We start from the raw sequence: 14,361 nt of genomic DNA on the forward strand, positions 1-14,361 counted from the left end.
TAATTTTTTAGTTTTCTCACTTTGGGTTACTATTTGCATAGCTTCACTAGTTCCTCAGTTTTTAAAAAGTTAACCACATATTTGCATATGGACAGTCTCAACACTAATTTTTCTAACTGCTACCTGATCAGACCAAAACTTATAATTCTACCACTTGGCAGACTTCAGGATTATTGTATACTTATTTGCTAAGTCATATTTTCTCAATTCTAAAGATACTTGTTTCTCTTAAAATAATATTTTTAGGTTTCTGAAAACAGAAGTATCAGAATTAATGTTCAGAAAAACGTACCAGTTGTTAAGCAAGAGTAAGTTGTGATGTATGTAACTGCTTGCCCAGGTGTAAAACTGTGAGAATATACCTTCCCATAGGAAGTATCTGTTTATCCAAATATCACCACAGCTGAATTATCTGCATGGGTAAACTCACAAGCTATAGAATTTTAAGTTAAATCCCAAAGCTTAACTGTTGCTTGAAAATGTTTTCAGAAAGCACTGAAATAAAAAGCTATTGTGATGCAAATATTGCCTGTTGCAAGACAAGCAAGAGCAATTAAAGGTAATAGAAATTGCCCAGTCCTTCAAAATAGATCATAGAATTATCAGAGCTGGGAGACATTGGTGAGACCACTTTACATTTTATAAAGTACTGGAATGCGGGAGACCCGGGTTTGATCCCTGGGTCGGGAAGATCCCCTGGAGAAGGAATTGGCAACCCACTCCAGTACTCTTGCCTGGAGAATCCCATGGAGGTAGGAGCCTGGTAAGCTACAGTCCATGGGGTCGAAAAGAGTCGGACACTACTGAGCGACTTCACTTTCATTACCCAAGTGCTGGATATCTGTCAGAAGTTTCCAGCTGAATCAAAAAAGAAATTATTTAATTCACAGTTTATCTATAGAAAAACTATGAATTTAGCCAAAAAAGAAAAGCAGTTAAATTTCAACCATTTCCCATATGACTCAAAACTACACTGACAATCATAATGTGTAAAAAGGCAATAACAGGTGAGGAAAATCAGCATGTCAGAATGAAAAAGGATTAGACTCACTCTTGTATTATGATTCCAAAGAAGATGGTATAGGAACTGTATGGATAAATGTATGTTTCTGTCAGTTAATTTCTAAGAAGTATTTTCAAAATAAATTTAATGTTTCTTCTTTCTTTAAAGTATATTAAATCAAGAGTCTATATCATAATAATTAATCTCAGAATAGAGAAAATGCACTCTGGGTATATATGTGTATATATTTACATACATCTATTGTTACTTGGGCTTCCCTTATAGCTCAGTTGGTAAAGAATCCACCTGCAATGCAGGAGACTGTGGTTTGATTCCTGGGTCAGGAAAATCCACTGGAGAAGGGATAGGGCTACCCACTCCAGTATTCTTGGGCTTCCCTTGTGGCTCAGCTGGTAGAGAATCTGCCCCCAATGCGGGAGACCTGGGTTTGATACCTGTATTGGGAAGATAACCTGGAGAAGGAAAAGGCTACCAACTTCAGTATTCTGGCCTGGAGAATTCCATGGACTGTATAGGCCATGGGGTCGCAAAGAGTCAGGCACAACTGAGCAACTTTCACTCACATTCAGTTACTTATCTGCTCATTCATTTCTGGGTAAAGGAAAGCAAGAACAGAGAAGCAGGACCAAAACTAAAGATAATAATGCCTAAAAATCAAACCCTTCAAAGATCCTAAACGTTACTGTGAGACAGAAGAACACACGATGAAGTAAATACAATCCAGTGAAAAATGATAACCATCTAGACATCTAGCCAATAACATAACCAAAATAAGCTGATATAATTAAAGGTAATCGCAAAATGAAATAGCTGAGAAAAAGTAAGTAAAAGTAGGTCTTAATCCAGTTGAAAGTAAGAGTATTAAAAACTTAATAAAACTATGCAGTACCTAACCAGGGCTTTCCAGGTGGCTCAGTGGTAAAGAACCTGCCTGCCAACGAAGAAGACGTGGGTTCAGTCCCTGGGTCAGGAAGATCCCCTGGAGAAGGAAATGGCAACCCCCTCCAGTATTCTTACCTGGGAAATCCAATGGACAGAGGAGCCTGGCGGGCTACAGTTCATGGGGTTACAAAGAGTGAGACACAATTTAGAGACTAAACAACAATAGTACCTAACCAAGATTCAGAATACCATAATTCCTGACCAACCACCCTACCACTGCAATAGGTTCCAGAGAATGGAAGTGAGAAGGAACCTACCAGGTGAAACTGACTGTTTATTATCATCAAAGGGTTTGGACCACAGGCAACTAGGAACCCCTCTGCTTCAGTTCAGTTCAGTTCAGTCACTCAGTTGTGTCCGACTCTTTGTAACCCCATGGACTGCAGCACGCCACACCTCCCTGTCCATCACCAACTCCCAGAGTCTACTCAAACTCATGTCCATTGAGTCAGTGATGCCATCCAACCATCTCATCAACTGTCATCCGCTTCTCCTCCTGCCTTCAATCTTTCCCAGAAACAGGGTCTTTTCAAATGAGTCAGTTCTTCACATCACGTAGCCAAAGTATTGGAGTTTCAGCTTCAGCATAAGTCCTTCCAATGAATATTGAGGACTGATTTCCTTTAGGATGGACTGGTTGGATCTCCTTGCAATCCAAGGGACTCTCAAGAGTCTTCTCCAACACCACAGTTTAAAAGCATCAATTCTTAGGCGCTCAGCTTTCTTTATAGTCCAATTCTCACATCCATAAATGACTACTGGATAAACCATAGCTTTGACTAGATGGACTTCTGTTGGCAAAGTAATGTCTCTGCCTTTTACTATGCTGTCTAGGTTGGTCATAACTTTTCTTCCAAGGAGCAAGCATCTTTAAATTTCATGGCTACAGTCACCATCTGCAGTGATCTGGGAGCCCAAAAAATAAAGTCTGCTACTGTTTCCACTGTTTATCCATCTATTTCCCATGAAGTGATGGGACCGGATGCCATGATCTTAGTATTCTGAATGTTGAGCTTTAAGCCAACTTTTTCACTCTCCTCTTTCACTTTTATCAAGAGGCTCTTTAGTTCTTCTTTACTTTCTGCCATAAGGGTGGTGTCATCTGCATATCTGAGGTTACTGATATTTCTCCCCGCAATCTTGATTCCAGCTTGTGCTTCATCCAGTCCAGCATTTCTCATGATGTACTCTGCATATAAGTTAAATAAGCACGGTGACAATATACAGCCTTGACGTACTCCTTTCCGTATTTGGAGCCAGTCTGTCGTTTCATGTCCAGTTCTAACTGTTGCTTCCTGATCTGCATACAGATTTCTCAAGAGGCACACAGTTAGTTAAGCCTAATACCTGAAACACTCAGCTCAAGCCAATGGTTTCTTGATTTATTTTATTATACTTAGGTCCACATCTTATCATAGAGAAAAGAAGGAAAAGAAAATCAAGTATTTCTAACAGCGATCTGATTAATCCTTCTGGATATACAACCAGAAAACTGGGATAAAATAAACAATAGCTTTCAGATATTGGATGACAGTCAAAGCAGGAGTGGGATACCCGTGAAAAGGGGGGAAAAATCAGGTGAGCCCTACAGCTGCTTCACCTCACACACCCTGGAAGCAGTTTCCAGGATACAGGGTAGAGAGGGAGAACGTCAGCAGAGCCTGGCAGTCTCAGACAACTGAGGAGACAAGAGACTGGCAATGTTCAGGGAGACCAAGATAGCCAGAACCTGTGTTAAAGCCTACCAAAGAGAAGGGACCTACATACACAGAACTCTGGAGATCTGCAGAGGCCTCCCCTCAAGCCTTCGGCAGGTCATCTATGACAGGAACTACCGGAGGCTGGGGAAAGGACCCATGAAAAACAGATAGGTCAAAGAATTCCTGAAACTCATACAAGGGTAGGGAGAGTGTTATTCCCACCAAGCAGAGCGAAAAGACCTCATAATACATGAGACATTAAGTAAAGAACTTCAACAGTATCAACTCTGAAGTGAAGTGAAGTGAAGTTGCTCAGTCGTGTCTGACTCTTTGCGACCCCATGGACTGTCGCCTACCAGGCTCCATCCTAAATTAGCTCAAATAAGGTTGCTTGGGACCCATCCAACCAAAGCTTCCTCAAGGTACGTTTTCCCCTAAACTGTTTCCACCACCTCATTCCCTACTAGGGAAGTATTATTTTGGTATCCAATTCTCTCAGTAATCTTTCTCAGAGTATTATAAGAAAGTGTCTTACAGAGAACACAGAGATTACTCATTAAACCACCACAGCACATTATCAACAGTTTTTCCCACATGTCCCAGGCCTAGGGCTTCTTAAACTAACTAAACCATATTCACTTCTCCCCATTAAAAAAAATTAATTAAAGAAAGAATAATTTTTAAACAAAATTATGAAACAGTTTTCTCTTAAACATGTGCTAATAAATGCTTTGCCTAATTTTATCTCATGTAACCTATGTGAAGTCCAATGAGAAGTAACTGTATAACAGGTGTGGAGGTTGGGGGAAGAAAGAAGTAATTTTATCAAAGAGTCAGAGAAATTCAGGAAATCAAATCAATAGAATCAACAAGTAATTCAAAGTAAAATGAACCATGAATAGGCTGCTTACTGATCAAGAGATAAAAGTAATTGTGAAAAAAGACTAGAAGCTGTTACTATATATTTTGTTCCTTTTTTTAAATTGAATATAATTGATTTACAATGTTGTGTTAGTTTCAGGTGTACAGCAAAGTGATTCAGAAATACACACATATATATATATCTTATATGTATTCTGAATATAAAATATATATGTGTGTTTTATATAGAGTCACGTGTATCTGTTAATCCCAAATTCCTAATTTCTCACCCACAACTGCCTTTCCTCTTTGGTAACCATAAGTTTATTTTCTATGTCTGTGAGTCTACATCTGTTTTTTAAATAAGTTGATTTATATCATTTTTTTAGATTCCACATATAAGTGGCATCATATGACATTTGTCTTTATCTGACTTACTTCACTCAGTATGATCATCTCTAGTTACATCCATGTTACTGCAAATATGATTATTTCATTCTTTTTATGGCTGAGTAGTATTCCATTGCATATATGTACCACATCTTTATCCATTCATCTGTTGATGGACATTTAGGTTGCTTTCATGTCTTGGCAACTGGAAACAGTGATACACTTTATTCTTTGGCTTCTGACTACATACTAAGTCAATTCTTAGTCTCTTAGTGACTACCATGTATTTATATAGGAATAAACTTGACTCTGGATTCACTAAATATTAAGACAACTTCTAAAATCAAAATTCAAATGAAAACTGCTATTTAAAAGTTTAAATTCTAGGCAGCAGAGTAAAACTAAAGAAATAAACAGTACAAAGATTGGAGTGGAAGGATTAAAAATAAAACTTATAAGGAGAGACATAAAAACTAGGAAAGTACAGACTCTAGGGCTAGAATGCCTGGGTTCAAATCCCAGCTGTACTACATACCAGCTAGGCAATCTTGGGCAAATTAATGTCTACTTCACTGGGGCTTGTATAAGAACCTAATGGATTAATATGTGCAAGTGCTTAAAATAGAGCTTGGTAAACATTAAGCACTATACAGTAAAACTGTCCTTTGTAGACAATATGATTCTGTATATATAAAACCCAAACGGCTCAAGAAATTATCAGAAATAAAAATTTGGCAGGTTGCTAAATACACATAGTTCAATAGCATTCTTACAAGCCAACAAAAAGAAAATGTAAATTTATGGACCTTTTTCTTACAGGAAATCTTCCAAAAAACTTAGAGAATAATATCAAGAATTATACCACCACCCTCCAACACCACATGTGCCTAGTATAAACATTGATCAACTCATGGCCAATCTTGATCTGTCCCCACCCACAGCCTCCTCTCTACCCCAGATAATAATAAAGCAGATCTCAGACATATCCTTGCACCCATCAACATTTCAATATGTACCTCTAAAAGATAATGACTCTTTTCAATATAACTACATGCTATTATCTATCATATCTAAAAATTAATAATTTAATATAAAATATTAAGTGTTTAAATTTCCCTGATTATTTTACATTTACTTATTAAAATTTGGACCCAAATAAAATCCAAACATCACTATTCATTTCAGTTTTCTTCCTTCTTTTCTCTTTTTTTATTCCTCACAATTTGTTTAAAAAAAAAAAAAAGCTGGTGTCCCAAGGACTTCCCCATAGCCTAGATTCTGTTGACTCCACTCCACGGTATCATTTCACTGTTTCCCTGTCTTCCTGTAAATCAGTAGTTGGAGCTAGAGGCTTGACCAGATTCAGATTTAAATTTAATTTTTTTGGCAAGGATACTTCAGAGGTAGGATTATGAACTTTCATTAAGAGAAACCTAATGTCTGTTTTTATTCTTGTGATGTTAGCGGCCACTGATGATCTTTGCTTAAGTCCAGGAATTCATTAAGAAATGGTGATGTTCTATTTATCACCCCTTAACTGTAAATAGAATACTAGTACTGAGTAAAGAAACTTTCTCTCTTCAACTAGTTGGTTACCTTCAAGTATAGTTGGTTTCTTAGCATACTCCAAAGAAAACAAATGAGTTTTTTAAAGTATCACCATGAACTCATGAGTTTAAACATATTTGATGTGATTATGTTACAGTTTTACATACTAATGCTCAAACTGTCTCATCTTTGGTCAGACAGAGCCCATTCAATTAAGCACCTTCATTGCTTTGTCACACCCTATTACTGCTTGATAACTTCCCTGCAAGATGTTCAATGCCCCCAGTCTGAAGCAGCTTTAGCCATACTTTGTTTTCCCTTTCAACTAGCTCCTTGCTTATTCTTTATTTCTACTAAACTAAAAACGCCTAATTCCTGAGACTTCCTTGGTGGTCCAGTGGCTAAACTCTGTGCTCCCAATGCCAGCGGCCCAAGATCAAACACTGGTCAGAGAACTAGAACCCGAATGCTGCAGCTAAAGATACTGCATGCCACAACTAAGACCCACTGCAGTAAGATAAATAAATAAATCTTCATTTTTAATTATAAATCAATTGTGTTATATATTCTGGATATTACGATTGAATATGGACCCAGAAATTATAGAAATATTTCCTTTTCAGGTCTGCTTTCAGGATTCCATTGACTGTCCCCACCAAAAAGCATAACTGACACAAAATTAAGATGTTAAATGCTTCAGTTTGACAGACTGGAGCAAAAGAGTCCTAATATATTTTCTGCTGGCATTTTAGCTCTGCAAAGTATGTCTTCATGTTCTATTTCAAAATTCAAATATGGTTTTTAAACACGTATAATAAAAATTCATTTCTTTGATAAATTAGTAAAATCATCAAGTATGGGAAAATGGTCAAGCTCCTAGAAAATTATTCTATATTATAATTCAAACTTTTATAAAGTCCTTATGCTTCATCCTTAACATTGAAACTCATGATATGGGAATATGAAAGTTTTAAGTTCCAACTATTTCAAAAAGTAAATGTAAGTTTATGCCTCCTTGAAATCACAGAAATGGCATTATAAGTAGTAAAGAAACATTCATCTTATTTTACTAAAAAACAAACTAATAAACATGTAAAGCCCTGTCACAGTACACAGTACATCAAATACATCACTTTGGAAAAGCAGAATCCTACACTTGCTGACCATTTCTTCACCAACATCCTAAAAAAACACAGTGTCAGTGGCCAAAAATTGCTTACATCCACAATTTTTACTGTTTTTTTCCAACATTAAATCACAACCAGAAATCACATTACTAAATGCCAATTTTCCTCTCTGAAAAAAAGGATATAAATTTATACCTTGGTGCAATGTCTTTTATTCACAGGCCAAGTATACCCTCTCCTACAGCTAAGTTGTTGGGGTTTGATCAGAGGAACCAGTGCAACTTTTACAGGCAACAATGGCTTAAAAAAACTCAACCAATCACTATCACCACCACCATCAACAACAAAAACAACAAAACAAAATAACAGTAACAACAAAAAGCTCTTCTGCTGGTGTAAATTTCTCAGTGACTAAACAGAAACACATCTCTATGAAGTGCTGGTATGTCCTCAGCACATCAGTGCTTTCATCCAACTGAAAAACAAAACATTCTACTAGCATGCACATGACAGTAATTGCTTTTCCAGATGGTATGCCTTTGATAAGGGATTTCTGCCAAAAGCTCGTTTTACTTTCTCTCCAAGCATAATATTTGTCATTAAGTTTGAAACTGGTTTGACAAGCTTTTCAATAGTAGTGTGAGCTGACCTGTTTTTGGCTAGGAGGATAACTGTGAATGATACTTCAGCAATATGGTCTTCTCTGTCTTTAGCAACAACATGCATTCATATAACACTGAAAAGCATTATTTTATAAAATTTTATACATTTGTTTCATTTTCATCACAAGTCTAAAAAGTAATTATTATAAAAAAGAAAACTAAGAGAAATATTAATTCAGTTCCTCAGGGTGGCATGAAGTCGAAGAGCCAATGCTTGTGCTCTTTCCATCCCACCACAGAGAAAATCGTGGTAAGGGATACCTATTCAATATACCTGTTGAAATGTTTTTGTGAGTCCAAACAAAGTATTTTTAAAAGGCATTATTTTAATTTAATGTAAACTATAATCCAAGATGGGCTTCCCAGGTGACACTAGTGGTTAAAAAAAACAAACAAACCTGGCTGCCAATGCAGGAGACATAACAAACATGGGTTCAATCCCTAGGTTGGGAAGATCCCCTGGAGGAGGAAATGGCAACCCACTCCAGGATTCTTGCCTGGAGAATCCCATGGACACAGGAACCTGGAGGACTACAACCCACAGGGTTGCAAAGAGTTGGAGACAACTGAAGCAACTTAGCACCCACACACACACACACACACACGTGCATGCATAATCCAAGACATAACCTTACAAATGTTCTAGGGCCTTAAATCATGCACTGATTTTATTTTGTACAGTAAAAATACAAAAAAAAAAAAAAAAACTCCCACAATCTCAAAATCTTAAAAACCTCTCAAAAAATGTTTTGAAAAATCTTTAAGAAAATATTCTCAAAATGTATTAGATAAAACTTCTGAGTACAAATTTGTGAAATTTTTACTTCATTTTTTAAATGGGAAATGACAAGTATCAATAGGAGTACTATGCTGTGTAAGCCTGAAAATGAGTGGGGCAATATAAGAAACTAATGAATTAGAGATCCCTAATTTCAGGATTTAAGCAAATTAATTTGGTTATATGGCACTTTCACAAGTAGAACCATGAACAGCCAACAACCACAACCAATCAGTCACAAAATTCAATTGATCAGAATTTCCAATTCTCTAATCTTTTTGTTGACATCTGAATATAGAACTTAACTATATTACTTAGAAAAGAATACTAAACTATGATTTTAAGTGCTCATTTCATAATTGCTTTTAAATGGTTTTTAGATGACATTTAGTTTAGCCTCCCTAGCCCCAGAGTAAACATTCTGAGTGAAAGAGGTCTTCAACTTCATTCATAATGAAATTACAGAATAACCTATATCCTTCTACACATTTAGAATTACTCGCTACAAAGCTTAACAATTCAACTAATGCTGTTACATGAAAGCAAGAAGGAAAGGTATCTTTAAAAAATAAGTTAGGCACTTCCCTGGCAGTCCAGTGGTTAAGACTTAACTTTCCAATGCAGAGGGTATGGGTTCAATCCCTGGTCAGGGAGCTAAGATCCACATACCTCCTGGCCAAAAAACCAGAACATAAACAGAAGCGATAGTGTAACAAATTCAACAAAGATTTTTAAAAATGGCCACATCAAAAAAAAAAATCTTAAAAAACAATAAGGGAAATGGTTATAGTAATAAGTTAAATTACATATTTAATCATCATTGCCATTTGATTCAAAGTGACACCAAAAAGTTTTCTAAAAGTTCAATGTATGTGCTAGCTGCCAGAGAACTTTTAAAACTTCTCATCAAAACAACCTCTTTTTCATCTGCTATTTGATTCAAGGTAATTTTTCTTTGATAAGAACTGCTCAATTACACCACCCCCTTTTAGAAAGCAATCCATTTATTTTAACTGAAGCAATCTTAGGTGTTCTATTATGGATTCTTGTATTTTAGAATTTACTGCTTTATAAGTTCTTCTTTCGAAACAGAACAAAATGAAATTTAAAATCCAAGTAATAAGTGATACATTTTTCTTAGATTTTTCATCTACTCTATATCCTAGCAAATACAAAGAAGCAACCAACTCTCTCACTGAAAATAATTATCTTTCCATAAATTCCTGCCTATTTGGAAACATACAATTAACAAGAAAATATTTTATTTTTAAATAAACACCAAACTAACTGTACCCTCTTTGGATTTCATACCTATTTTAGAAAAATAGAGAGCACTGTGTTTTCCGTTGATACTATGTTTCCTTTGATTGTTTTCAATTGTCTTATGTAGTCTTTAAAGTGGACAGCCACCCCCTGATTTGGAAGAATCATTTGACTCTTTAATTATATATCTGGCTTTTCTGATCCAAGTGAAACTAACCCATCAGATCCCAAAGGTCCTAAAGGGAGTCTATGGGGAGTATAAGTGACACTTCTTGGTGAATAGAAAACTCTTCACAGTAAGTTTAGGAGAATAGGAAAGAGAGGTGTCTTAATCAAACCAAGGGATAAGTCTCTTGTATCATGGAAGCACATGCTGAATTCAAATGTTCATCTCACAGGGTCATGACATAAATAAAATAATAATTAAACTTTAGGCATTTATTTTATTCCAGTTCTTCTATACTGAGTCATAACCTGCACTCAGTATATTTCTAATAATTGACATGCTTTTCTAATTATAAGGATTACCTCCTTTTAAAATCTGAATCTCATCTCAGATTTGGGGGAATGTGGAGAGGGGAGTGGATGCATCCCTAAAAGCTAACCATTCTAACATGGAAATTTTTAAACTTATAAAATCTTTATAGATAGAAATCAACATTATACACTGACTGCCAAGGAGTTAAATTAAAGTAAAGCTGTACCTTGAATACCTTAGAGTAAGTAGAAGTTATAAATGTCGGTGTCTTCATTTGGAAGCAAAAATTCTTACTGCCTGATCTTGTCTGGTGGTCCGTGATTTTTATCATCAGAGTCGGTTCCAGTCACATCCCATTAGTATGGATGGATCTAAAGTAGAAAAGACATTAGATTTTAGATACAGTGACACATCATTGTTTCCCTATAAGCATACAAAGATTCTCACACAAATGCTTTAGTTTTTCAAGAAATTCTAATTCCCATTCTTGTCCCTACCACAGATATGAAAAACTGAAAATAAAGAATAAAGATTAAATAAACAGATAAAGTTATCAGTGGTAATTAGCTACTGGCTTTAAAAAGGTTCAGATACCCAAAGGAGGTATGCCGCAAATTAGGCTTCATATGGATAATTTAAGGAGGTAAAGGACCTAAGCTTCTGACTCACTCATCAGAGTTGCTGAAGTCACCCCAGCAGCGGTGGCCTCAGGACTCAGTTTCAGGTAAAATGCAACAGTAGGAAGAAACAGGATTTCCAGCAGAAGATACCTCTGTGACAAAGAAGTGCCTGATATGATGGCTATCATTCATTCCTAGGTCACTGGCAGTGGGAATGTAACAAATGGCCCACCTTACTAAATTAATGGTAGTGCTGTATCTTCCCATTCTACCTCAAAGTTAATGCCAAACAGTGGGACTCTGCAGACATCAGAGAATACTTGAGAAAAGTGAGCCCTACTAGCTCTCATTATTTAAAGCCTAACTGCTTAAATTCCAAATCCTGAAAGATGATGCTGTGAAAGTGCTGCACTCAATATGCCAGCAAATTTGGAAAACTCAGCAGTGGCCACAGGACTGGAAAAGGTCGGTTTTCATTCCAATCCCAAAGAAAGGCAATGCCAAAGAATGCTCAAACTACCGCACAACTGCACTCATCTCACACGCTAGTAAAGTAATGCTCAAAATTCTCCAAGCCAGGCTTCAGCAATATGTGAACCGTGAACTTCCTGATGTTCAAGCTGCTTTTAGAAAAGGCAGAGGAACCAGAGATCAAATTGCCAACATCCGCTGGATCATGGAAAAAGCAAGAGAGTTCCAGAAAAACATCCATTTCTGCTTTTTTGACTATGCCAAAGCCCTTGACTGTGTGGATCACAATAAACTGTGGAAAATTCTGAAAGAGATGGGAATACCAGACCACCTGACCTGCCTCTTGAGAAACCTATATGCAGGTCAGGAAGCAACAGTTAGAACTGGACATGGAACAACAGACTGGTTCCAAATAGGAAAAGGAGTTCGTCAAGGCTGTATATTGTCACCCTGTTTATTTAACTTATATGCAGAGTACATCATGAGAAACGCTGGACTGGAAGAAACACAAACTGGAATCAAGATTGCCGGGAGAAATATCAATAACCTCAGATATGCAGATGACACCACCCTTATGGCAGAAAGTGAAGAGGAACTCAAAAGCCTCTTGATGAAAGTGAAAGTGGAGAGCGAAAAAGTTGGCTTAAAGCTCAACATTCAGAAAACGAAGATCATGGCATCCAGTCCCATCACTTCATGGGAAATAGATGGGGAAACAACGGAAACAGTGTCAGACTTTATTTTCCTGGGCTCCAAAATCACTACAGATGGTGACTGCAGCCATGAAATGAAAAGACGCTTACTCCTTGGAAGGAAAGTTATGACCAACCTAGATAGCATATTCAAAAGCAGAGACATTACTTTGCCAACAAAGGTTTGTCTAGTCAAGGCTATGGTTTTTCCTGTGGTCATGTATGGATGTGAGAGTTGGACTGTGAAGAAGGCTGAGCGCTGAAGAATTGATGCTTTTGAACTGTGGTGTTGGAGAAGACTCTTGAGAGTCCCTTGGACTGCAAGGAGATGCAACCAGTCCATTCTGAAGGAGATCAGCCCTGGGATTTCTTTGGAAGGAATGATGCTAAAACCAAAACTCCAGTACTTTGGCCACTTCATGCGAAGAGTTGACTCATTGGAAAAGACTCTGATGCTGGGAGGGATTGGGGGCAGGAGGAGAAGGAGACGACAGAGGATGAGATGGCTGGATGGCATCGCTGACTCAATGGACATGAGTCTGAGTGAACTCCGGGAGTTGAGGATGGACAGGGAGGCCTGGCGTGCTGCGATTCATGGGATCGCAAAGAGTCAGACACGACTGAGCGACTGATCTGAACTGCTTTAAGGTTTTACCACCCAGGGTTAAGCTTTTCACTAATACTCCCTTTAGACCACAAAGACAAGGTGGATCAAGCTCCAGAAATGATCTTTATACCACAGATCAACTCAGGAATCTTGCTAGTTCCTTGTACCTGTGGCTCCCATCCCTGTCACTCTTGGGCTCTATTCAAAGCATAAACTACTGTGACTGACTGCCGTCGCTCCTGTTTTCATGCCCACAGTGTTCTCTTTGCTCTCTCACCCACTGCATGTTTTCCCCAACTGCGGTCCTTCCTTCCAACCTTCTCCACAGGGACCTCTGGAAACCCCTTTTACATAGTAAAACAAATGACCTCTATATCTTCAGCCTTATCACTGAACTTAGTCTCAGCCACTAGGCTAAATCCGCCTCTTGAAACAAACCCTCGGGAGTAAAGACTAATAAGGTCATAGGAATCATCTCTGTCCACAGTGACATTTCCAGACCCTAACTCATAAGCAATCCCAACCCTTCCCTCAGAGTCATGCCATCTAGCCGTCCTACCCTCTTCTTGTCTTTGTCATTGAATATTCCACTCTCATTCCACTTGAGGGTCCAGACTCAAGCCCTCAGACGCACTCTACCTACACTCATCTCTCCAGTTGTGTGTTGTCACCAATCTCAAAATCTGGGTTGTCACCACCCAGGCTATCAGTCTACCAAGTATGTTAGTTTCTTTCTTCCACTTCACCACTCTCAAATTCCTAATCCTGGGTCAATTTAACCACCTGCTAATGAAAACCACACAACCATGTGGACTAATCCTGCTATAACATTAAGGTCTTCAAAGTTAGTCAGACATTGAATGCCATCCATGTCATTAATCAGATCCTTCTTCCATAACCACACTGCCTCTGTTGGCAAATGTGCAACTCTCACTCTTCCAGCCCCACATGGGGCAGAATGGGAAAGGGGTTTTATGTCTTCCTTAACCATGTGTGTAGGTTATTTATATTGTGAAAACACCATTTCTTTCATCTACTTTTAACATTTTTCTCAGTCTATCGCTGGCTTTTAATACAAAAGTTTGTATTTTCAGGTGGCCAGATTTATCCATCAGTGCGTTTTTTCATCTCTCTTATTATTTCTTTGCTTAGAAATTTCTTCCCCTTCAACAATAACAGATAGATACTCTGGTTTTTA

The 14,361-nt window shown here is 37.6% G+C and overlaps 1 protein-coding gene across 9 annotated transcripts in view; it reads right to left on the reverse strand.

Moving 5' to 3' along the window:
* The window catches only part of NCOA1 (nuclear receptor coactivator 1), a 218,218-nt gene that overhangs the window by 153,271 nt on the left and 50,586 nt on the right, over positions 1 to 14,361 (reverse strand). For 6 of the 9 annotated variants that reach the window (XM_061433137.1, XM_061433134.1, XM_061433131.1 and 3 more), the window contains exon 2: positions 11,000 to 11,144. The gene's annotated coding sequence lies outside the window, so the exon portion shown is untranslated. The remainder of the gene's footprint in view (positions 1 to 10,999; positions 11,145 to 14,361) is intronic. The other 3 variants (XM_061433132.1, XM_061433136.1, XM_061433133.1) reach the window with 1 other exon arrangement.

The sequence above is a fragment of the Bos javanicus genome, chromosome 11, assembly GCF_032452875.1.
Source record: "Bos javanicus breed banteng chromosome 11, ARS-OSU_banteng_1.0, whole genome shotgun sequence".
Lineage (NCBI taxonomy): Eukaryota > Metazoa > Chordata > Mammalia > Artiodactyla > Bovidae > Bos > Bos javanicus.